Here is a 25,638-nt window from a genome sequence, read left to right as displayed (position 1 = left end):
TTCCCTAAATATATCACCTGTGCTGAAATCAAAAGGTTAATTTGTACCCTTTTTATATGCTGAGTTTCTCATTCATCTCCAGGTGATTTCACAAAGCATCTTGGTACCTTCATGCTCCATTTAAAATGAAATCTGAACTCTTTACTCCTGTCATTTTTAACCTACACAATCTGTCCCTCCTCTCTTTAGGTCACTGGGTTTATCTAGTCTCACTGTCCTCATGCTCACTATACTCCAGCCACACGTATTCTCATCATACAGCCTTAGGACTTCCTCTTTTCTCTGCCTTAAATGTTCTTTTCCAGATCACTGCTTGGCTGGAGAATTCTTACCATTCAGAGCTTAGCTTAAATGTTGTATCTTCAGAAATGCCCTTCCTGACCGCTTATGCTAAAAGGGCCCACAAGTCACTTTCAGAATATCCCCACTTGATTTTAATCACACATACAACTATATCAATTCAGCAGAAAGATAAAACAATTATAAACATGTAGTCACCTAATGTTTGTTATTGTGTGCCTCAAAACAGATGAAGCAAAAGTCTGAGAAAAAAGAAGGGAAGAAATTGATCGTTTACCATTCTAATAGGAGTAAGGTAGTATATCATTGTGATATATTTTCTTGGTTATTTATTTTCACCCCTCCACACATACACTAAAATACTAGTTCTATAAAACAGATAATTATATCTTGTTAAACTACATCTTCATTCTTTTCAGAAGAGACACACAATTAGCCCTCAATGTTTGAATGAAGTAATAACTGTCATCAGTGTGGGTGCAAGGTCATTAAGTATGATTGCACAGTGCACAACCTGCTCAACCACCCATGGGAGGCAGCCACTGGAGGATAAAGCACAAAAAACCCCATTATGTTATAATTTAATCTTCATAAGAGTTGTAGAGTTATAAGGGGTGAGAAGTTTTTATTTAAACCAGTTTCCCCCCAGTACTCAAGATAACATGATTTATTACCTTGACAAATGTCTTGATCACTCTAATATCAGAACTGTGGCCAAGTACTACATCCACAGAAAGGCAGGTCAGGGGATAGTGGTTGATTTATTCAGTAGGAGAATATAATTACACTAATTATTATTTTATAATAAATTAGCAGTGATCAAATTCTATAATGGAGCTGTTCAGTACTTTTGGCCTGGAAACCAGCAGGCTTAAATTCATTGGGCAATTTATAAAATAGACCTATTAAGGAGTATACTTTTCTAAAAGCTCAGAGGCTAATATTGGCATAGTAGTCTTTATTAAAACCAGTATGGATCACTTAAATCATACAATGTGAACTCTAAATCAAATGAAATTTGACAGTCATAGGGTACCACTTTCCAAGAAAACCCTATTAAAAAGGAGAAGATATTTAGTGAATCAGAAGTTTGAGACTCATTGGCATAGGCATGCAAGATTTTTTTATGAGAAATATTTTGGAGATCTATGTCAACAAAAATGTAACTAACCTTCATCGCCATTGATTAACTATCATTTTCTAGAGGAAAGCATCTCTGGATCTAGTATTCAACAATCATTGCTGCCTGCATAGTTTTGTATAAATTGATTAATTTCCACGAGTCTTCCATTTTTTACTACCAGAGACAAAATAGTCGTAACAACAGCAATGTGCCTTTCCATCACAAATGCCAGTTAGAGGCTCAAATGCAAAAACTATGATATCATTTCATAAACTATAAGGCAATACTAAAAACGAGCCATGCATTTTAGTAATAATGATACTAGATTTGCTAGGCATTGAATACTCCAACACATAGCAACATGCCAACTCACTTACATTTTGTTTTCACAGCACAAATTGCTACCACTATTGAATGAAAATTAAATAGAGTAAGAGACACAGCAACAATATACTGAACCTGCTGACTCTCTCCTTTTACACTCCAGGGACACTGAAGCCCTAGGATCAAAAGCCAGGGTGAATTTCTATGGCTAGGTTAACACATCAGAGGTCAGGGTTGTAAACCTTCTTGCCCCCGTGTTCAAATCTCAAGAGTCTGTGTGACTTAAGACTTCCTCCCTGTCCCTGAAAGGGTCTCTGGTCATAAGGTTATATGTGTCCTGTGGCCGCGTGCTTTTTTTTCTCTCCATTCCCCCTTCACGTGGCATTTCTATCACTGCATCTAAGTCCCTCGAGGCCCCAGCGTCAGCAGTCACAGCTGGCAGGAGTGATGTCTGGAAAGCCTTTTGGGGTGAAAGGTGCTCTATCCCCCTGCAATGCTATCATTATCAGTCATCTCAGCAAAATCAGAGCTGAGCCTCCTTCCAGTGTGACAGCAGCTGCAAGCTGCTGATATCCTCTTGATATGGATTCCTTGATTGTTAACCTAGAATAAAATGTATAATTCTTTGATAAAAAATGCATGCAGAAAAGCTTCTTATTTGAAGGATTAAAAGTAAAATCGGTTTTTGTTCTAATTTCCTTCTGTTCTCTTTGGACAGCAGGAGTACAGACTTATTTTTTACTATCCTTCTGCTCAAGGCGATGGTATTTTTATATTAAACAAAGGAAGGGATTTATTGCAAATATCCAGGCTGAGGCTAAGGAACCAGGGCTATGAGTCAGGGACATGAAAACTGGACTTTGTTACATGAGATGCAATGCTAGGTATTTTCTTCCTTAATTGACTCGGTGACTGCAAAAAAGTTCATTTACTGCAATCAATATTACTTTACGTTGTGCCTCAGTCAAAAACTACTTTCTGTGGTCAATAGCAATTAGACAGATGTTAAGAAATGGCAATGTGAATGGTGATGAAATTCAAGATTTATACCTGCTGTTCGTCGCAAAAAAAAAAAAAAAAAGCCAGGTAAACAGCTAATGGCATTATATTGACTTTGCCACCTTGCAGGGAAGACCTATAACGGGCTTTGGAGAAAAAGTCAGAAAGATCACAGGTCAGGAAACTGAGATGAAAAATCTTGCTAAAGCTTTATTTCTGATGTCTTTCTAAGTTAACCAAGATCTAATAAACAACAGGAAAAATACTGAAGCAGAAAAAAACACAAAGGACACAAGAGGGGATACAAAGTGTTACATTATACGAATTTTCAAAGAAGTAGAATAATTTCACAGGAGAAAAGCTTTACAGACAGTTGTCTCTGGTGTTAGGAGTCAAGAGTGATGGTTGGTGAACACTGGAAAGATAATAAGGGTGAAAGGAAATCAGAGCAGGAGACTTACCAAACAGAAATGATGAGACCTGAGTGAGCACCTGTAAAGAACTGAATGGTTTGCCTGAATCAACTCACTTTGCCCTAACAGGGCTCTGTTTTTTTTTGTTTTGTTTTTAAGATAGAAGAGGACAGCTGGGAACAGAAAGCAAACCCACATAGGACTGGAATCCACAGTAAGCAGTGAAAACCCCACCTGACCTTGGACTGGAACCAAGGACCCTGAGATTAAGGGTCTCATGTTCTACTGACTGAGCTAGCCAGACAGCCATTACCTGAGAAAACATGGCAAGGTATTTACCTACTGCCAGAGTATGTCGGGCTTCCCTGGTGGGTCAGCGGTAAAGAATCTGCCTCCCGTGCAGGAGACACAGGAGATGCAGGTTCAGTTCTTGGGTTGGGTAGATCCCCTGGAAGAGGGCATGGCAACCTGCTCCAGCATTCCTGCCTGTAGAATTCCATGGACAGAGAAGCCTGAAGGCTACAGGCCATGGAGTCGCAAAGAGTCGGACACGACCTTGAGACTAAACAATGGCAGCAACAGCATGGTATATATGAATGTTGTTAAAACAGTGGATGGGATCACCGACTCAATGGACATGAGTTTGAATGAGCTCTGGGAGCTGCTGATGGACAGGGAAGCCTGGCGTGCTGCAGTCCATGGGGTCGCAAAGAATCGGACACGACTGAGTGACTGAACTAAAAACAGTAAATCCTAAGAGTTCTCATCACACTGTATCTATAGGAGATGATGGATTGTTCACTAAACTTATTGTGAAAATTGTTTCATGATGTATGTAAATTAAGTCATTATACTATACACCTTAAACTTATACAATGCTGTATATCAATAATATCTCAATAAAACTGGAAGAAAAAAGAGAAGCTACATTTGATCAAAGCAAAGTTAAAAATGAAATGTGATCAACTCTAAGATACTGAAGGGGAGAAGAAAAGGCCACCCCAAAATGTGCCACTTTGTCATGTGAATTATTTTGAGCTGAAGACAGATTCAGGAGGAACTTTTCCCTTTTCCTAACTCCCTAAAATAATTCAGATAGGGGATGTGGCTCAGAAAGACAGCTATTACCAGAGATGTGTGTCTGTGCTCAGATGTTCAGTCATGTCTAGCTCTGTGCGGCCCCATGGACTGCAGCCTTCCAGGCTCCTCTGTCCATGGCGTTTCCCAGGCAAGAATACCGGAGTGGGTTGTCATCTCCTCCTCCAGGGAATCTTTCCAGCCCAGGGAGGGAACTCACGTCTCTTATGTCTCCTGCATATGGTCAGAAATAACATTTTCATTTGAAAGACTTACCTGCATGGTGGGGCAAACATCTAATAACCAAACATTTGCTCATCTTACCATCTGGTGAATTATCTTTCTCCCCTTTGAAGCCCCATCCCCCATCCCATTCCTTAGTTCAGGATGGCATATAAACACTAATTGCTTGACTCGCCCTTGAGTCTCAAGAGTTTTATGAGTGTCTCGAACACAAGAAATTAAGCCTGCTTTTCTCCTATTAATCTGTCTTATGTAAATTTAATTATTAAACGAGCTACAGAATCTAGGAGGGTAGAAGGAAAATTTTCTTCCCCTATAAATAAAAAGACACAGCAGTTCACAAAGTAGCAAGATATTGGAACTGGGAATCTAGATGACCTCTGGTAGGTAGGATGCTTATAACCCAAGTTACAGTGGGATGGGACACCAAGCCTTGGGAAATACAAGAAGAGACATACTTGGATTCCATTGGTGGTCCAGTGGTTAAGAGTCCACCTGTCAATGCAGAGGACAAGGGTTTTACCCCTGGTCCAGGAAGATCTCATATGTCGCAGAGCAACCACACCTGCAAGCCACCTCAATGAGAAGCTCACACACCATAACAAAGAGTGGCCCTCACTCACTGCAACTAGAGAAAGTTCACGCAGCACTAAAGACCCAGCATAGCCAAAAATAAGCAAATAATTTTTTTTTTTTTGAAGGAGATATACTTGTACCACAGTCATTCTAACTTTCTGATTTTTCTGGAGACTTTGCTCTCTGCTAATAGAAATTCCTCCGGGGTAGCGAGGGGAAAGAAAATCTACAAATAGAAACCTCACACTTTTGTGTCCTGGTTTGAAGATGCTATTTAACTGTTTGACAGACGTCCACAAATACTCAAGAGCAGAATCTTTCACCCTGCGCCAGGGACCCTTAACTTTCTTTGAGCATCTTGTCTTTTAGCTTTTATCCTTGTCATCCTCTTCCTTCATTTTTCTTGACACACTCAGAAGAATCTTTCGAAAACAGAGTTAATTGGTAATACCATTCTTCTACCTAAACTCTTTCAGTAACTGCCTGTTAGATTCTGAATACATTCAAAACTTCCTCTAATGGCCTGGAAGAACCTGCAGGATACGCCTGGATGGTTGTACCCCATGCTATTCTCCCGAGGTTGGGATTCTCAGTACCCCAAGTACCTCTTCACCTGAACAACCTAACATCTCTTTCTCCTTTCCTTTCCCTTTTGTTAAGAACTCTTCCTAGTGCCTGAAGTTACCAGATGATGTATGGACATTTGTCCTAGAGAGAGAGAGAATTAGCTAGAAGTCCTGATGATCTCCCATCATATTTCTTTTATTCTATTCAAATAAGCATTGATGGGCATTCCACATTAATTCTTAGTGGTGCAGACTCAGCAATGAGCATCAAAGGGGATTATAGGAACACCTGAGGGGAAGGAAAAAAGGGAGGCAGATGGAAAACCAATTATTAGATGTATAGCTGTAAGTATGGAAAATTATCCAGGATTCAGGATGAGGAAAGAGGCTGTTGTCCACAGGAGAAACCTCAGCAAGGAATGAATATGAAGTTAACAAAAGTAAAGTACCAATGGACCCAAAATGTCAAATGGAATTACTGAATGACACAGTCAGGGAAAGTCTGTCAATGTAAATAGCGGAGTGAGAACAAATAGTGAGAAACATACTTCATATTTTGAATTGACTTGTATAATAGGAGAATGAGTATAAAAATAAGTTTAAATCTCTTAAAAATTATGATTTTTAAAACGTTAACCTGATATAAATTGAGCCTAGAGGCCAAGATGTCATTGCTCCAAAAGTAAGCTGCATTAACATTCTTACTATATCCCAAAGGGGCTAAATAGATACTAGTGTTTCAGACAGATTTGTTTTCCTTCAGTTGTGCTATTTACTTTCTGCAGTGCAGTGCCTTTTATGAACGATCTTCTGCCAAAAAATATGCTCCAGGTACAATGTACACACATCCTGTTGAAGACAGGACAGGGCTTTTACTGTTCTAGCTTCATTCAGGCATCCAGCACAAGTCTGCTGTTATCTTAAACTGTATTGTGCCCCTACCTTCTCACTTAACAATGACACAAAGATCCAATTTATAACCAGCAGAAAGGAGGGGGTGTTTATCTCGTGTGAGGCTACACACAAGTGCAGGAGGCACAAATGGGTTTGCAGCACTTGTCACAGTCCATTGGAAGCTGAAGATGAATCAACAACAAAGAGGACATTTCAAATTATCATTTTGATTTCAATTTGCTGCTACACCCACAAGTAAAAAAGCAAATAAATAATCATTCTATAACAGGAAAAACCATCCATCCTTTACACCAACCAAAAGGGCTGTAATAATTACAGGAGACTTAAGTGGGGTGAAATTGTGAATTAAAAACCAGAACAAGCAACATTAATACTTTGAATCCAAACCTGAGCTCAGAAAATATTTTATTTTGCTTTATTTTGAGTTTACTCTGCTACTGAACCATGAACCAAACAAAAGTTTTGGGGGTTTGCTTCTTTGTTCTTAATATCTTAGACAAACAAGATAAACAAAACACACATATATATATACACACAATATAGTTTCTATATACAATATATAGTCACATGTTCTTGTTTAGTTGCTAAGTCATGTTAGACTCTTTATGACCCGTGGACTGTATCCTGCCAGGCTCCTCTGTCCATGGGATTTCCCAGGCAAGAATTCTGGAGTGGGTTGCCATTTCCTTCTCCAGGGGATCTTCCCAATCCAGGGATCAAACCCTCCTCTCCTGCACTGCTGCTGCTGCTAAGTCACTTCAGTCGTGTCTGACTCTGTGCGACCCCAGAGATGGCAGCCCACCTGGCTCCCCAGTCCCCTCCTGCACTGCAGGCAGATTCTTTACTGCAGAGCCACAAGGGAAGCCATATAGTCATATATATAGTTTCTAAAATGATTCACTTAGAACAAAATGAGAATATAAAAAAACAGTCTCTAAACTAGAAAAACATTTTCTTTCAGTACTTACAATTATATACTATATAATCAGAGACACAATCCTAATCATATGTAGAATGTTGGGTGTGTGTCTACGTGTGTACATACCACATGAGTATTAGCTATTTGAAGATTAACTTGGGGGGAGTATAAACTTGTATCCATATTTTTCTGTCTTACAACATAAAAACAAACAGCATGACGTGGACATGTTTCTTTTAAATTAATTTATTTTTTTAATTGAAAGATAATTGCTTTACAGAATCTTGCTGTTTTCTGTCAAAGCTCAACATAAATCAGCCATAGGTGTACACATATACACATATCCCCTCCCTTTGGAACTTCCCTCCCATCTTCCTCCCCATCCCACCCCTCTAGGTTGATACAGAGCCCCTGTTTGGGTTTCCTGAGCCATACAGCAAATTCCTGTTGGCTATCTATTTTACATATGGTAATGTAAGTTTCCATGTTACTCTTTCCATACATCTCACCCTCTCCTCTCTCTCCCCATGTCCAAGAGTCTATTCTCTATGTCTGTTTCTCCACTGCTGCCCTGCAAATAAATTCTTCAGTACCATTTTTCTAGATTCCATATATATGCGTTAGGATGCAATATTTATCTTTCTCTTTCTGACTTACTTCACTCTGTATAATAGGTTCTAGGTTCATCCACCTCATTAGAACTGACTCAAATGGGTTCTTTTTTATGGCTGAGTTATATTCCATTGTGTATATGTACCACAGCTTCTTTATCCATTCATCTGTCAATGGACATCTGGGTTGTTTCCATGTTCTAGCTATTGTAAATAGTGCTGCAATGAACAGTGGGATACATGTGCCTTTCCATTTTGGTTTTCTCAGGTTATATGCCTAGGAGTGGTATTGCTGGGCCATATGGTGGTTTTATTCCTAGTTTTTAACGGAGTCTCCATACCATCTTCCATAGTGGCTGTATCAACTTATATTCCCACCAACAGTGCAAGCGCACTCCCTTTTCTCCACGCCCTTTCCAGGATTTATTGTTTGTAGACTTTTTGATGATGGTCATTCTGACTTGTGTGAGGTAATATCTTGTTGTACTTTTGATTTGCAATTCACCAATAATGAGTGATGTTGAACATCTTTTCATGTGTTTGTTAGCCATCTGCATGTCTTCTTTGGAGAAATGTCTGTTTAGGTCTTTTTCCCACTTTCTGATCGGGTTGTTTTTCTGGTATTGAGTTGTATGAGCTGCTTGTATATTTTGGAAATTGATCCTTTGTCAGTTGTTTCATTTGTGACCCAAGATGTCGTCTATCTCGGAGAATGTTCCATGTGCACTTGAGAAGAGGTGCATTCTTCTGCATTTGGAATGTCCTGAGGATGTCAATGAGATTCATCTCATCTAACGTAAGAGTTGTATTTCCTTATTAGTTTTCTGTTTTGATGATCCGTCCATTGGTGTGAGTGGAGTGTTAAAGTCTCCTACTATTATTGTGCTACTGTCCATTTCTCCTTTTATGTCTGTTCGTGTTTGTCTTGTGTATTGAAGTGCTCCTATGTTGGATGCATAGATATTTACAATTGTTATGTCTTCCTCTTGGATTGATCCCTTGATTATTAGGTAGTGTCCTTCCTTCTCTCTTGTAATCTCCTTTATTTTAAGGTCTATTTGGTCTGATATGAGGATTGCTGCTCCAGCTTTCTTTTGCTTCCCATTTGCATGGAATATATTTTTCCATCCTCTCACTTTCAATCTATCTGTGTCTCTAGGTCTGCAGTGGGTTTCTTACAGACAGCATATATATGGGTCTCATTTTTGTATCCATTCAGCCAGTCTGTGTCTTTTGGTTGAAGCATTTAATCCATTTACACTTTATTATTGATACATAAGTTCCTATTGCAATTTTCTTAATTGTTTGGGATTGATTTTGTAGATCTTTTTTCTTCTCTTGTATTTCTTGATTATATAAGTCCCTTTAACATTTGTTGTAAAGCTGGTTTGGTGGCACTGAATTCTCTTAACTTTTGCTTGTCTGAAAAGCTTTTTATTTCTCCATCAATTTTGAATGAGATTCTTGCTGGGTAAAGTAGTCTTTGTTGTAGATTTTCCCCTTTCAGTACTTTAAATATATCCTGTCATTTCCATCTGGCCTGCAGAGTTTCTGCTGAAAGATGAGCTGTTAAACATTGTTTCCCTTGTATGTTACTTGCTGCTTTTAATATTCTTTCTTTGTGTTTAGTCTTTGTTAGTTTGATTAGTATGTGTCTTGGCATTTTTCTCCTTGGGCTTATCCTGTATGGGACTCTTTGTACCTCTTGGATTTGACTGACTATTTCCTTTTTCATGTTGGAGGAATTTTCAACTATAATCTCTTCAAAATTTTTCTCATACCCTTTCTTTTTCTCTTCTTCTTCTGGGGCTCCTATAATTCGAACCTTGGTGTGTTTGATATTGTCCCAGAGGTCTCTGAGACTATCCTCAGTTCTTTTCATTCTTTTTACTTTATTTGCTCTTCAGACGTTATTTGCACCACCTTATCTTCCAGCTCACTGATTTGTTCTTCTGCTTCAGATATTCTCCTATTGATTCCTTCTAGAGTATTTTTAATTTCAGTAACTGTGTTGTTTGTCTCTGTATGTTTATTCTTTAAATCTTCTAAGTCTTTGTTAATTGATTCTTGGTATTTTCTCCATTTTGTTTTCAAGGTTTTTGATCATCTTTACTATCATCATTATGAATTCTTTTTCAGGTAGCTTGCCTATTTCATCTTCATTTATTTGGACTCCTGCATTTATGGTTTGTCCCTTCATTGTGTAGTACTTCTCTGCGTTTTCATTATTTTTTTAAACTTATTGTGTTTAAGGTCTCCTTTTTCCTGGCTTCAAGGTTGATTTCTTTCTTCCTTTTGGTTTCTGCCCTCCTAAAGTTGGTCTGGTGGTTTGTCTAAGTTTCCTATAGGGTGAGCTTTGTGCTGAGTTTTTGTTTGTTTGTTTTTCCTCTGATGGGCAAGGCTGAGTGAGGTCATCATCCTGTCTGTTGATGACTGGGTTTGTATTTTCGTTTTGTTTGTTGTTTAGATGAGGCTTACTGCACAGGGTGCTGCTCGTGGTTGGGTGATGCTGGCTCTTGTATTCAAGTGCTGTCCTTTGTGTTAGTTCTATTTGATGCTGCTGCTGCTAAGCCACTTCAGTCATGTCTGACTCTGTGTGACCCCATAGACGGCAGCCCACCAGGCTCCCCCGTCCCTGGGATTCTCCAGGCAAGAACACTGGAGTGGGTTGCCATTTCCTTCTCCAGAGCATGAAAGGGGAAACTGAAAGTGAAGTCACTCAGTCGTGTCCGACTCTCAGTGACCCCATGGACTGTAGCCTACCAGGCTCCTCCGTCCATGGGATTTTCCAGGCAAGAGTGCTGGAGTGGGGTGCCATTGCCTTCTCCTCTATTTGATACTCCCTATGGTTAGTTCTCTCGTAGTCTAGGGTCTTGGGAGTCAGTGCTCCCACTCCAAAGGCTCAGGGCTTGATCTCTGGTCAGGAATGACGATTCCACAAGTGGTTTGTTATGGCATTAAGTGAGATTAAAGCAAATACCCAAAAATGAGAAACCAAAGATGAATCCCAGACAAATGGCAGTTACAAAATCAGGCAAATAATAGTTAAAATAATGGAATCTGCACATATACATATACGCCCATAAGCAAAGTCAAAACAGTCCAACAAAAATATAGTAGATTAACCTGGTGAACAAAGGAAATCAAAAATTATACTTACCAGTTAAGAACAAAACTAACTAAAACACAAACTAGGAAACAAAACTAAAGCCAGGTGCCAAGTGTGGAATAAAGCAGGTTTCAGTTTTTTTAATCAGCTCATTTTTATTTGCCCTTCACTTGTAGCATCTCATCTCCACATTCGGCACATGAAAGAGACATCAATAGCTCAAAAGAGGCAGATTTTTCTGATTTCCAGTTAAAGAGCTGAGAGAACAAGAGCATCTGACGTGACCCAGGTGGATTTGTTTTAACGCCAACAACTCTTGCTTCAGGCATTAAATTGAGCTTAAAGTCAAGGCTTCTTCCTTCTCCTAACACCCCCCACCCCCACCCCCACCCCCACCCCCCATGCAAGGCCAATTCGGCCTTAATCGTGTTTTAAGAGTTAAAAAAAATTCCATCCATCCCAGAACAAGCAGGTTAATTTCCTAAGGGAAAATTTTTTCAGTAATCCTTCGTGTGGGTCGGTTTGTGCTGCATGAATCAGCAAAACTCTTAAATGGAAGAAAAGTAAGATTAAAAAAAAAAGAATTGGCGAGTAGAACTTTCTGTTTTCAACTGCTACCTCTGAATTGAAAAGCACAGCCTCTGTGAGGCGGCAAAGCGGCAAACACCTTGGTAAACGACAAAGCCTAGCCCAGCTTGCCACACTTGGCCTTGAACGCCAGGCCTCTGAATACAGCGTCTCAAAAAATGAAAGAGAAAAGGTCACCGGAGATTCTTCCCTTCTCTTCCCGCGTTTCTTTTTAATTATTTAACTTAATCTAACCACGTTAAGTTGATCCAGGAAGAGCGCCATTCGCCATTTCACCGGCATCCTTACCTTCAGTTTGGTCCCGCTCCTGCAGTTGACCGCTCCTCGTCCGTGAAGGCGCTGATCAGAACGGCTGGGTTTGGCCACGCGAAAGCCTCCCGGCTTCCGTCACCGCAGAGTGTGGCCCCTCCAGCGCCCCGTAGAGCTCCACCAGTTTCTGAAAATGGGGCCCAATTCAACAGGAAGTGGACGCTCAGCTGGAGTCTGGGGTGGAAGGCTTCAGGGAGCGCAGGAACCGGCAGACAGAGCCGTCCCTTTAGAACAGGTGAGTCTGTCAAAAGTTCACTTTGGTAAGTCAGTCAAAGTACAGGGCCTGTGGCTCCATTTCGGCCTCTTACAACTTGGTCTGCACGTAGCTGAGGAAGGTGCTGTGGCTCGACCTTTGAGATACGTACAGGGAGAGGCTGATGGTCTCAAAATGGGTTCCGCCGCATCTTGGGGGCACCTCCCACCCATGCCTTCTAGGGCTTCCATGTGGCTGCGTATCAAAGGTATGTTGTCCGTGTTCTCCTGGATCTGAATAGTTTCTTAAAGAGCCCGATACGTTATAGGCCCCGAATTCATGCTAGCTTTTTTCCCCTGTGTTTTGCCTTTTGATTTTTAATTAATTAACTTTTATAGGAGGTCCTTGCTGATTATCTACATTTTAAGTATAGCTGTGTGTACTTGTCAATACTGACCTCCCAATCTCTCCCTCCCCCTTCCGCCACCCTTCGGCCCTGATAACTATAAATTCTGTTCTTTTGTGTGTGAGTCTGTTTCTCTTTTCTAAATAAATTCATTTGTATCATTTTTGTTTTTTAGATTCCACATATAAATGATAGTGTATGATATTTGTCTCTCTCTGTTTGATTTAAGTCCTTAGTATGATAGTTTCCAGGTTCCTTCATGGACAGGTGAATGGATAAAGAAGATGTGGTACATATATACAATGGAATAATACCCATTTAAAAGAATGAGGTAATGCCATTTGCAGCAACGTGGATGGACCTGAGTATTATTTTCCCCTTTGGATATTGGTTAAGATAGGGATTTTTTAATATTACTTCTCTGTGCACTAACAATGTTGAGTATCTGCCTTATAAGAGAAACCTGTAAGTAAAGCGTTTTATTGGTTCTTTACAACAAACCAGTTATTAGGCACTGTAGTTGCTAATTTGGAAAAGAAACAAAGAAGACCTAGTAAAGATAATTTGTCTAAGTGCACACAGTTGGATAGTGGTGAAGGTGGTAGGGATCACAATTTTTGACTCCTGTTATGGGTTGAATTGCATCTTGTTCAAAAGTTATGTTGAAGTCTTACCCCCTAGGACTTCAGACTGTGACCCTATTAAGAAATAGGGTGGTTACAGATGTAACTGTTTAAGACAAGGTCATATTATAGTAGGATAATATGGTAACCATAAACCACATGACTGGTGCCCTCATAAAACAAAGGTAGAGACGCACAAGGACAAAGTTTCTATGTGACAAGGAGCAGCTATTGCAGTAATGTATCTCCAAGCAAGGAACTTCAAGGATGGCCACCAAAACACCAGAAAGCAGAAGCACCTAAGATGGAGTCACCCTCTAAGATTTCAGAGGGAGCAGGGCGCTGTCACCATCTCAGTTTCAGGTTCTGGCCTCCAGAGCCATGTAGTTTTCTAGACAACATGATGTTTAATCCAGAACCTTAAAGAATAAGTATGTTCCAGGTGAAGTAAGTTTAAAGTCATATTTCTGTTTTATTTCTGATGTTGGAGATGAAGTGGGTAGTGGAGGTGGTATTTTAACAGCAATACACTCAGTATGGTTACCTTAAATTATGGTGAGTGTATTCTAAGGATACACATGAGAATAAGTAAGCAAGGATCTTAGCCATATGCCCGAGGCTGGAGAGAAGCTAGGCAAAGCCAAACACCCAGGCAGAGGAGAGCAGGAACCAAGCAAAACTAAAGGCCCTGAGCTTGAACTAGGGAGATCATTTGAAATCCAAAGCAGATCTAGGAATCTTGGAAGCAAAACTTCTGAGGTTTCACTCTCGTTTTCTACCATTAATTCATATCCTTCGTGTTTGTCCACTTTTCTGCTAACAATTTGCTAATTTCTCCCCTTGTTTTCTAGCACAGATTCCAAGAAGTGAATCAGATTGGCTCATTTAATAATCATCATTTATATCCGGGCAATCTTTTCCCCACCAAGTTGTGTCATAAGCTGCTGGCCATCCCACTCCATTTTTCCAGGTCTTCCCCCTGGAAGAGATGACCGGTGGGACAATCCTAGAAGAGGCTGTACAGCAATAGATTTTCTGAAGGACACTTCTGATGCGGTTGTGGGGGGCCTTACATGTCTATCTAAACAATTCTAATTTTATTATTTGATTGCAATTTAAAGATGTTTTTACACAGGGAAGTGTCGTGATTCCTGTTGCTCTTTAGGAAGGCCTGGGAGAGGAAAGGACAAAGGCACTGAGAGCGGTGGGTGAGACGTTAGCGGGAGGCTTTGCAAGCATCCACGCTAGGAAAGGGCAGAAGTCTGGTGAGAACACAGGGCTTTTCTGCCTTCTGCTCCTTGGTGGTGTCAGCAGAAAGCTGGTCAGATGTCTCAGACACAGATCACTTGAGATAGTCTGCCCTGTGGTGGTGGTGGTTTAGTTGCTAAGTCATGTCTGACTGTTTTGCGACCTCGTGGACTGTTGCCCCCCAGGCTCCTCTGTCCGTGGGATTTCTTAGGCAAGAATACTGGAGTGAGTAGCCATTCCCTTCTCCAGGGGATCTTCCTGAAACAGGGATCGAACCCACGTCTCTTGCTTGGCAGGAGAATTCTTTACCGACTGAGTGACCTGGGAAGCCCAGGCTGTCTTGACCTTTGCTTTTTATCCAGCTTTATTTAGCAATAATTTATTAGTACAAGGGATGTGTGGACTTAGGGCAATGGGCAGTGATATACTATGCCTCTATACGGGGAGAAAACACACACAAAAAACAAAAGCCTGTGCTGTTCCTCCCCATGATTTTAACAGCTGAGTTATATAATTGCTTTTTGCTTCAGAAAAACAAAGCTTCAACCAGAAACCTTCCACAAAATGGCACTGTAATAAAGATTAAGGGCGGAGAGACCCATTTTGCTTTAGGTAAAAGACACTCTGCATATTTACCATCCTCCTCTGATTTTCTTCTTTTTTTAATATTTATTTTTAGTTGATTGATGATTGCTGTACAATATTGGTTTGATTTCTGTCATGCATCAAACAACTTTGCTTGAGTTTTAAGCATTCTAATCATGTTGCTGTGAAGCCACTTTGGAGAGGGAGGAAGGTTTGACAGGAGTTGGGTGTGTCTGAATCCCTGTATATTCAATACAGTGGACACAGAACAGAAAGCAAAGACTAATGTCACCCAGGCATTTTCTGTCTTACATTTCAAACAGTTGTTCTAAATGGAAAAATACAAATATTCCTGAGCAATGGGAAAAGGCAAGCAGGCTGTTGTGGTTGTAGTGGTTGTTTGTTTCCACTTTGCATCTTAGTGAGTTTCCTAATAGTGCCTTTGACAAGTAACATGGTTTTCCACTTGTGATCAAAATTGTTACAGAATAGGTACCTCTCTCCTCTGGTATCAGCTTTCTCTGTTGCCCCAGGAGATTTTTTGTTTTTACTCATAAATTAAATCATCTAAAGCCACAACTAAAATGGAAGATGTTTTATAGTGAATAATTACACCAAGATCATTTCATTAACCCTTCATTGCCCTCAATCTGATTTAAAACTTTCCCCCAAAAGAACATAATTGGAATTATAGGAAATCTATCACAGTAAATGACAGAGCTGGAAGAGTCATGCTTGCATGGTGTGTGATGGAAAGAATGCAGCTTGAGGGGCACTGCCTGACCTTTTCAAGAAATCAGCAGTTGTAATTACACACTAGAAACACACTGAGTTTCCAAAGAGACCAATGGAGGAAGACATGAGGACAGCATATTACATCCAATGCACTTCTCTTCCTTTTATACCAAGTGTGTTGTGAAGTTTGTAAGAGCAAGTCAGATGGAAAGCCTGGATTTAGATTTTGCACGTTGTCTACCGCCTTCCAAGTTTTCCTGTGATAATGGAGGTTATGCTAGTTTTTAATCCGTAAAGAACTCTGATGATGCTGTGCAGTCGTGTACATAAATTTATAAGCAGAGGGGTTGGCACATAGAAGACCCCTAAGAAACGTTAGCTCTTCGAGGTAAAATAAGCTCCTTGCCTTGCACTAAAGGAATTTGTCATCTAATGTAAAGCATAAAAATCTGGAAGAAGTTGCTGTTTTTTATTAATTTGGTTAATTGATGTTGATTCTAGGTATATTTGGAACCACTGATTTCCTCAATCACTATCCATTTGGTTGTAATATTTCAGAACTATTCCTGGCCTCTGTTGTCCTCCAAAGTAGGAATATGCTATTGTTAGTGTCTGTTGCATTAGCTGATGTGAATAAAAGAGATGATGCTTATCTCATTCAATTTTAGAGCTCATCAACCATGGAAAGATTTAGCGGTTTAGCATATTGGGAAAACCTGTTCATAGTAGTCAGCTCGATTTGGGTCTAACATCTTATTTGTTTAGTAATATTAATGTATATAATTTCTATCTGTTCTTACTCTCTTTATCCTTGCCTACAACAGTTATTAATGTGCTGAGTACCTAATGGTGATTTCTTTTTCTTTCCATTATTCTTGCTTTTTAGTTGGAATTTTACTATAAGGAAGAGCTGTTCTTCTTCCTCATTCATTTATTTACTTACATCAGTACGGACTTGTGCATCATTAGTTTATTCTGTGGGTTATAATCCATTACTACTGTTATATATTTTGTTGCACAGATTGTCCAAGAGTTGGCCTTTGGGAGTACATCTTGGCCCCTGTACTGTTTGGACATGCCCCTATCTTCTTTTGAACATGAGTCTACTTTCTGGCTCCACAAAGAATTATCCCAAGCTCTGTTTTTATTTTTTTCTACACCAGCCTTGGAATCAGCTATTTTTCCAGGGAGCTCTTGTTCCTTTTATTGAAGAATGGAATTTAGAAATTAAGATCTGGATGCGAGGTGTGCTAATTTCTATTAAGAAAGCATTGCTTCTAGGTCCTCTCATCAGACAGGACTAGGAAATTCTTATCTATATATTCCTACATTCACACATTTACATTTGTGTATTTATCTGTCTCTATATATATCTGGGAACACACAAATTTATGCTGATTCCTGTTGACCTCTAAGTTTGGAATTCAATTAAGTACTACCGAGTTCAGTCTAACATTCCTTCTTTCCTTATCCAGAATTCCTTTGTCCAACATTGAGGAATGTGACTCTCGTTACTTGCAGTCTTTTACTTATTTGTACGGTCTCTGTATGTGCACAAAGTTGTTTCAGAATTGCTAAACTATACTCCTATGAAAACGAAACTTAGGAAATAGAGGACACTATCTGTGGACAGATTCTTTGGTCTTTTTGAATTACAAAATACATAGTCAAAAAGTTATATTCCAGTTATTTAAATTATTTATTTTCTTCCTCCACTTATTTCAATGTACTTATTTACTTTTACTACAGTTGGATTCATTTGTTTGGATTCCCTTTTGGAGTCCCCCAGCAATTCAGTGGGTTTCATTGATTTATGATTCATTCATTCTTTCATTTTAGGATAGATCAGGACCATAACAAAAGCTGTCCTCAGAGCTGTGCTCTCCTCCCTCATCCTATTAGCTCATTGCCATTTGCACAGTCTTTTCATCCCAATCCCACCTTCCCCCTTTAAGTAATCAGTCTCATAAGTGTCTAGTTTAGTTTTCCTGTATTTATTTTTGCACAGATAATCAGAGGCATATATAGCTTCTTATATCACTTTTTTTTCTTGCACAAAAGTAGCACACTGTAGATACTTGTATGTGCTTTTTTTGTTTTCACTTAATAGTATATGCAGAAAATTTCCGCATATCACTTTTTACAGATCTCTCTCATTCTTTATGGTAGCTGCATGGTTTCTGTGCTGTTAGGATATATCATAGTTTATTCAATCCTTCTTCTATGCATGGGCATTGGGGATATTTCCAGTATTTTGCTTTTAATAAAGAATGCTGAAGTTGATAAAATTGTGTAGATATATTTTTGTATTGTTGAAGGTATTATAATATTTTTATAGTTTCTGGTGTATAATAAATGTCAGTTACCAATCCTTCCAAGCATGAGAGGGCCTGAGCTACGTTCTAGGAGGTTATTATTGACTGCTCGTGTCTAGTGTTTAAAGAGGAAAAAAAATGTCCTAGGTTGGCAATCAAGAGACAGTCTAAAGGACAAAGTCTACTAAGAGGAAAGAGGAAGATTAAACTCGGCATGACATAAAAGAATCTGCAAATCCAGTTGAACCAACTTGTTTGGGGAGAAGAAAATCAAAGTCAGAAGAAAAAGTCCAAGGCCACGGTGAATGGAGTCCTTTGCTGGGAATGGATAGCAAACTATTGTTAAAGCCACAAAGGAAGTAAATGACTCATTGCAGAAGGGCTGGCAATTGTGCTCTTTTTGGGAAAAGAAAAAAAATTCTCTGCTATTATTGATGGAAATGTAATAGATTTAGGCTATGGGACGTAAAATGATGACTTCTTCTCTTTCTGACATTTTTTTGTGAATGCATCTAGGGCTTCCTGACCCACATCCCGCCATTCAAGATTTCTCCCCTAAGACAGTTCTCCAATTTTTCTAACTTCAAGTTGATGCATGTTAAAAAATTATTTCTGGCTCTGTGACTGTTCCTTTTATCTTTATCCTGGTTTGCCTTAAGTCAAAAAGATATTAGGAGTCCATTAATGTAACAAAGGAAAACAGAAAATTCTTAAAAAGTTCTCATTATGGTGTCCAGGCATTTCTCCCACTAGGTGAAAGAGGTGTTTGAGGCACCAATAAATACATTCATCTTCTGTGTCTAAATTCTAAAATAATTGAAAGACACAGACATCAGAGAGGCAGAAAACAAAACAGCATCTTTAATACAAACAAAACAAAAAATGAAGTAAACTGAAAAAAAAAATCAGATTGGAAAATGTGGTTTAATCTCTGTGATACAGCAATCTTGTTAACACCACATCTCTATTAAAATTTCTGTGATACAGTGATCTTGTTAATGCCATGTCTCTAGCACAGGAGCAACAGGAAAATCAAAGGTTTGCTTCATGGGGATCTGTCTAGCGGAAAATAGAAGCTTCCTGCCAACAGATTCAGTGTGAAAGGGGTGGAACTGAGCACACTCAGGTATACTTTCCAAATTCATCAATCAAGTAACTTAATTTCTGTTTCCATGTGCAGACTGATTAAAGATGGGGAAGAGGCAAATGCCCCCTCCATGCATAAATTAGTAGTGAGGAAAGTTGGTTCTTCTCTAATACTGCACACCCATCCACACCACTGGGAAAATAACTCCCAGTACACACACTTCCAACTGTGAGAGAGTAGAGCTTTTATACTCCAAGTGCATTTTTCAAAGACACACTTTTTGCCTTCTGATGTGGCCATATGTTCAGACTCTGGGTTTTATTGTATATATTTTGGTGCGTCAGGGCCCAGCTGTCTCCTGATCTCAGAAGAATGCTTGGTGGCAAAGCACTTAGTGAGGCTCCTGAGCTCCCTAATCCATGATAATTAAACACCCTGGACTCCCACTGCTTCTGTCTCTCGTTTTGGGAGGGTTTTTACTTATTTTTAATTTTTTTAAAAGTCAGATGCTGCTTTTACATCTTGAGCTAATTACTCTTCCAGAGCTCCTTGATTTGTTTGTCTCATGCAGGGAGAGACAGGTAGGGGAGTTAATTAAATATCTTCTTGTCAGACAGCCGATGAACTCTTCAGTGCCGCTGGCTTTCTGGTGTGTGTATGGGGCAGTGTGTGTTGCTGTTGGTAACTTATTCTTCTGTGAGGAGACTGAACGGCCATATTGGCTTCCTTATTTATTTTAACGGCTGGGTGGACTTTGCTTTGAAAAAGGTCAAACCACAGCAGCACAGAAGCGGGGTGGTGGCAGGGGTCTGACTGGGTGATTGAGCTGACAGTGCTCGTAGGTCATGAGGGCCGTGTCATCGCCAGAACCTCTTTCCTTGGCTCCGCACGAGACAGTGTGTCTCCAGATCTATTTCACTGTGTCCTTTGTGCTGATGGGGATGAACACAGCCCACTGCCTACAAGGATATAGGAGGCTGTTGGAGAGAATTCTGTTGCTACAAGAGGAGCAAGATTATTACAAGAGCAAATACCTTGGTGAGAGACAGGGAGTGAGTGAGTGGGATACTGGCAGGGCTTAAATGTCACCTGGGAGGAGAGGACACTTTGTTTTCAACTTTACGTACAACAAAGAATTATCCCCAGGCTTTTTACATTTGTGGTCACAGATACTGTTTATTTTAGTTTGTTTTTAAATAAGTACAGGTGTTGTCTTTGGGGAGAGGATAAGTGAGAGGAAGAAATAGGAGATATAAGTCTTTGAAATTTATCTCTAATTCTAGTTTGTTTAATAGACAAACTCTTGTTTCTGAAACATTAAATCAGTTTATCACAGCTATCCAGATATATATATATATATATATAAGCTAGGTGCACTTTTTTTTTTTTTTTTACTAGAAGGATATAATTTAGGAAAATAAGTTTATTTCCCGTTTTATTTATTTTCGGCTTTGAAATTCCCTGGTTGCTCAACTGGTAAAGAATCTACTTGCAATGCGAGAGATCTGGGTTCGATTACTGGGTTGGGAAGATCCCCTGGAGAAGGGATAGGCTACCCACTCCAGTATTCTGGCCTGGAGAATTCCGTGGACTGCATAGTCCACGGGGTCACAAAGAGTTGGATACAACTGAGTGACTTTCACTTTCACTTTGAAATCGCCAAGAAAAAGTGCCACACATTTCTTCATTTGAGTAACAAGATTTTTTTTTTCCCCCACATCATTAAAAAAAAAACCAATAATGAACTCGTTGGAAGGGCCATGGCTGCCTTGTCTGGCATCCCTTCCCTCATTCATGCAACAAGATTTTGGGTTCATCATCCGCATGTCTTGAAGAATATCTAGCTATACTTTTGCTCCAGGATCATATTTATCTAAAACCAACTGCAGGTCTCAGACCCTGGACTGATTAAGTAAAAGACCTCCTGCATCATGAAGTTTTCCCTATTCATTCCAGCTACAAGCCATCTTGCCTTGAACACCTATACTCTGTGACCTGACCTCATCTATAATACTTTTCACATGTTATCTTTAATAGCTGTTTTGTTCTGCTCTTTACAGGAAGGGACTATGTCTTAAGTGGGCTGATGTATAAACTCAACATTCATTCAACAAGGTCCTGATCACATGCAACTTATTTCTAGAAATAAGCAAAATAGAAAAATAAGCAAATAAACATATGAACAGGTAGTAATAATTTCTGAAAAAATAAAACAATGAGATGGTAGAGAGTGAGCTGAGGAGGGGGAATTGTCTGCAAGCAGAAGTAGGCTGTAGGTAAGTTGAATAGTCAGGGAAGACCTCTCTGCTGTGCAAAATGAAGCCTGAATGAAAAGACAGGACAGAAGATGCCAATATCTTGGATCAAGTGATTTTAGGGAAAAGAAATAGAATGAGAAAGTCTCTTAGATAATCATGAGCTTACTGTTATGTGTGGAAGGAGAATGGAAAATGGAAGAAGTTGAAGGTGAAGTTGGAAGGGCCATCAGGTAGCAAATAACATAGGAACTTGTCGGCTGTGAAAAGGAAGATTTTAGGTCCAAGGGTTACACAGACTGATTCTCATTAGTAGAGAACATTCTGATGCTGTGTAGGTCAGGATTGTGAGGGGGCCACCATAGAGGAGAAGGACCAGTTATGAGGATGAAGCATTAGTCCAGGTGAGAATGCTTGGGCCTTGGACTAGGGTGGACCGTAGCATATAACGCTGAGCTTTGTTGAACAGTAATAAATTTACGAGTGATTAAATAAATGAAGGGAAGCTTTTCCTGGGATGAGAATATCTCCATTTTGGAAACTTCCTTTCATAAATCGAAAATCTGAGGCAGTCCTAACCCAAACCCTAATTCACACTTACCCTAACCCAAATCCTAACCCTGCTCAAACTAAAAGGATTTTACTGGGAAAAGCCTTATTCTTCTTAGGACATTTTGATACAGGTTTGAAAAAAAATGTGCATTTTTAAAGATGGACCAAAGACTCTGAAATTTATTGGAGCAGAAAACACAGACTCTACGTCTTAATATTCTCCAAGTAAGCAGCCCTCCTCTCTCTTTTTGTCTGAACAGAGCTGAATCAACTACTGAGAATCTAGGCAGATGCAGTGCTAAATTAATTAGGCCAGAAATTACAGGAATCAAGAGAACCTATGTTTCATTATCCTGCAATGCCCGATTCTATCAGTTGCAGACCCTCGAAATACCACCTCACTACTCCAGTAGGATTCTATTTACCTTGGGCTTTTTTGTCCCCTTGAGAAATCACTTCTCTGTTTATCTATGAATTTTACCTCCAAAAATTCAAATGAAATATTTGGAAAAGCATAGTTGGAGTCTTAACATTGTACTCTCAACACCTATGAAGTCATGCATACAGCAGTGTTCAATAAATGTTTTGGGGTGCTACTAATGAGAAAATCACCACCCCTAAAATGACCTCTGTACTTTGACATGAGGGGAGGGTATTTACCTGATGAAGGAATTCTTACTAGGTCATCTCAAGTCACGCACAGGTGGATAGTTCTCTCTAGAGGATTATGACACATGACCTCCTGCTTGGAAATCTTGACCCTGGTCCATTGATTTTATTTACATAGCATTTTTGACAATCCCTTCTCTGTCCAAGGGCGGTGACAGGCTGATATGCTAAAAGTTAATAGTTCTTTCTTGTGCCTGCACTATTCAATCCTAAGAAAGATGCCATGTCAATAAAATACATTTTTATTCCTTTTGCATTATCCAGTGAGAATAAGGTGAGCCAAGCCACTTAACTGCCTTGAAGCTGTGGCATTCAGCAACCCTGACCGCTCTCTTAGCCTGAGCTAAATGTGCAGTGACCTCAAGGTGAAGATTTCATTGACCCTTCCTAAATGCCTAACCCTCCATTCCTCCAGCATCTTAAATGTTTGCTTTGCAAATAGAAATGTCAAAAGGTTTATTTATGAATTTATATCACTAGAGTGACCCAGCAGAAAAATTTGGCCCAAGAATTTATTTAATGGGGGAATGGTTCATAAGCTCGGAGTTAGCTGGAGGGGTATAGATAAAAGTAAAAGATGGCAGTGGTTTCCTAAAAAGCAGTGCCCTCCACCCTCTGTGTCACCTTGTCAGAGGCGCTGGCCCTTTGAGCTGGAGGATGAGCTGCCCGTTTACTCTGCTTTGGGGAAGCGTGATGAGAATCAGCACAGAGATGGAGATTTTTAAAGATGTTTTATTAATGTGTCCCTTGACTGTTCATTTGCAAAGGGTTTACAGATGCTTTATCAATTATTAATGGTCTTGATACCTAGCTTTAAAAAAAAAAAATCCTTAAAGTTGGGAAGGATATGGGCATTGAATAATTCACAGCCAGTGCCACTTCTACTAAACTAATGCCTTTTAACAGATAAGGCCAGAGTAATCTGGATTAAATTTGTTTATCTCTGGGTTTGTCTCTTTTCCCTTCCTTTAAGCATAGGGACTATACCTTCAAGAACAAGGCATGTCATCTTGCTGTTAAAATTGGAACCTGGGAGCCAGGACTTTCATGGTTTCAAGCTCATGTTTCCCCTGACCTTGGGTAACAGTTGGAAAGTCATTTAATAGGTCTCTCTTCTTGATGTTTTCAGATTTCTCTGGCTTTTCTTCTGCTACTCATTTCTAAATGAATTATTGAAGATGAATTTAACCAGCCACCCATTAGTTTGCACTTTTCTCACTCTTCATATATCACTTTTGGCCTGTTTTGATTTTTCTTTTTTTTTTTTTTTTGCTTGCAAAGATTGAAACCATGACTAGTTCTGCATTCTGACTCTCAGTAGATGTCTTTTCTGCTTTCTCACTTCCTCACACTTCCATTTTGTTGCTTTTAACCAAATGCAGTTAGAAATCAAAGGGCATTTTACATTCTGTGTGTGTGTGTGTGTGTAAATGTATGGATTTTTCAAGGTCAAGAAGCATAGTGCATTTTCAGATAGATCAAGTTCAAGATAGTAGGAATTGAGAGTGGGAAAAACTTAAGATGAGCATCATGCAGTAACTTAAGATGAAACCTCTTGGTCAGAATCCCTTGTCTGAGTTGTGAATACAGGCTTGGGCAGCTAACTTGACTATAGATATTGGTCTCGGCAAGCACATCCAGGAAACTATGCTTATTTTTAAAAAGTTTTAAAGTTTTTGGAACACATTCAAGCCTATTTGTTTACTTATTGCTTTGGGCTGCTTTCACATATCTCCAGATGGGTAGTTATAACATCTGGAGGGGTCATGTAACAGATCATGTGACCAACAAAACTGTGTGTGTGTGTGTATGCTTAGTCAGTCATGTCCGACTCTTTGTGACCCCATGAACAGTAGCTCACCAGGCTCCTCTGTCCATGGGATTCTCCAGGCAAGAATACTGGAATGGGTTGCCATTTCCTTCTCCATATATATATATTTTTTTTTTCTCTTGATTTTTATGGAAAAAGTTTGCTGACATTTAATCTGCAGAAACAGAACATGTAAAGTGCCCAGTATTGTGTGTAGGGGTTGTGTTGCTAAGACAGGGTTGAGTGGTGATTTTCTCCCTCTAAACCCCCCGTATGCCTTTCTAATACATGCTTCTGTGTCCCATAAACAGTGTTTATTTTATAGTCAAAGACATCACGATGATTCAACCATTGGTTCTGCTGTAGTGGAATCTACTTTCCTCATCTGGACATCTTTTTTTAATTAGTGAGTAGGTTGAAAGATGATAATGGTAAGACAGTATGGGATCTTTCAGAAGTCTATAAAAATTGCAATGGAAATAATAAGAGCAGTAATAAAGAAATTCCTACAAAGTTCCCTATACTCTGGGCTTTATTCTAAATGTAAAATAAGTTGTTCAAAATTTAGAATAACGTTATGAGTGGTTACTTTTATTACCATCACCACCATTTTATAGATAAGGAAATAAAAATACACAGAGGTTAAGTCATGAGTCCAAGCTCAAGAAGCTGGTGTGTGACAAAGCTGGGATTTAAATCCAGGTAGTCTGCCTCCAACAGTCCTGTTTATATTCCCTATAAAATGTACTTCAGCTTTTGAAGTTAATAATATCCAAAAGTGTCATGATGTCCATTAGTATGCTCTGATGATGGACATGTTTCAGCTAATGGAAAGTAGAACATACCAAATGAGAATTACCATGCTAAACAATCTTTACAGTAGATTTAACCCCCACACTGTACTAACTATCTAAATTAATGATTTAAAAAGTATGTCCAGAGTTCACGGCTCTAAATTATAATAATCAACTCCTTGGCAATGAGTGAAGACTTGGCTAATAAAGGTTTCTAAGAAGAAAAATAAAGCCTTAAAATAGGAAACATGCTGAAGTTTTTTTTTATCAAATTTCCATAACGCAGTTGGGGAG

The 25,638-nt window shown here is 39.4% G+C and overlaps 1 protein-coding gene and 1 long non-coding RNA gene across 2 annotated transcripts in view; one reads left to right on the top strand and one right to left on the bottom strand.

Moving 5' to 3' along the window:
- LOC145518643 (uncharacterized) overlaps positions 1 to 12,113 on the bottom strand; it is a 238,847-nt gene extending 226,734 nt beyond the window's left edge. The window contains exon 1 of the long non-coding RNA XR_014063073.1: positions 12,052 to 12,113. This is a non-coding gene — a long non-coding RNA (uncharacterized LOC145518643). The remainder of the gene's footprint in view (positions 1 to 12,051) is intronic.
- Positions 12,114 to 12,191: 78 nt separating this feature from the next.
- The window catches only part of LOC145518640 (uncharacterized), a 379,656-nt gene continuing 366,209 nt past the window's right edge, over positions 12,192 to 25,638 (top strand). Inside the window, exon 1 of the transcript XR_014063068.1 lies at positions 12,192 to 12,307. The gene's annotated coding sequence lies outside the window, so the exon portion shown is untranslated. The remainder of the gene's footprint in view (positions 12,308 to 25,638) is intronic.

Source organism: Giraffa tippelskirchi, chromosome 8 (genome assembly GCF_054371585.1).
Source record: "Giraffa tippelskirchi isolate mGirTip1 chromosome 8, T2T-mGirTip1v1.2.pri, whole genome shotgun sequence".
NCBI classification, from domain to species: Eukaryota; Metazoa; Chordata; class Mammalia; order Artiodactyla; family Giraffidae; genus Giraffa; species Giraffa tippelskirchi.
This window is presented reverse-complemented; position numbering and strand designations above follow the sequence as displayed.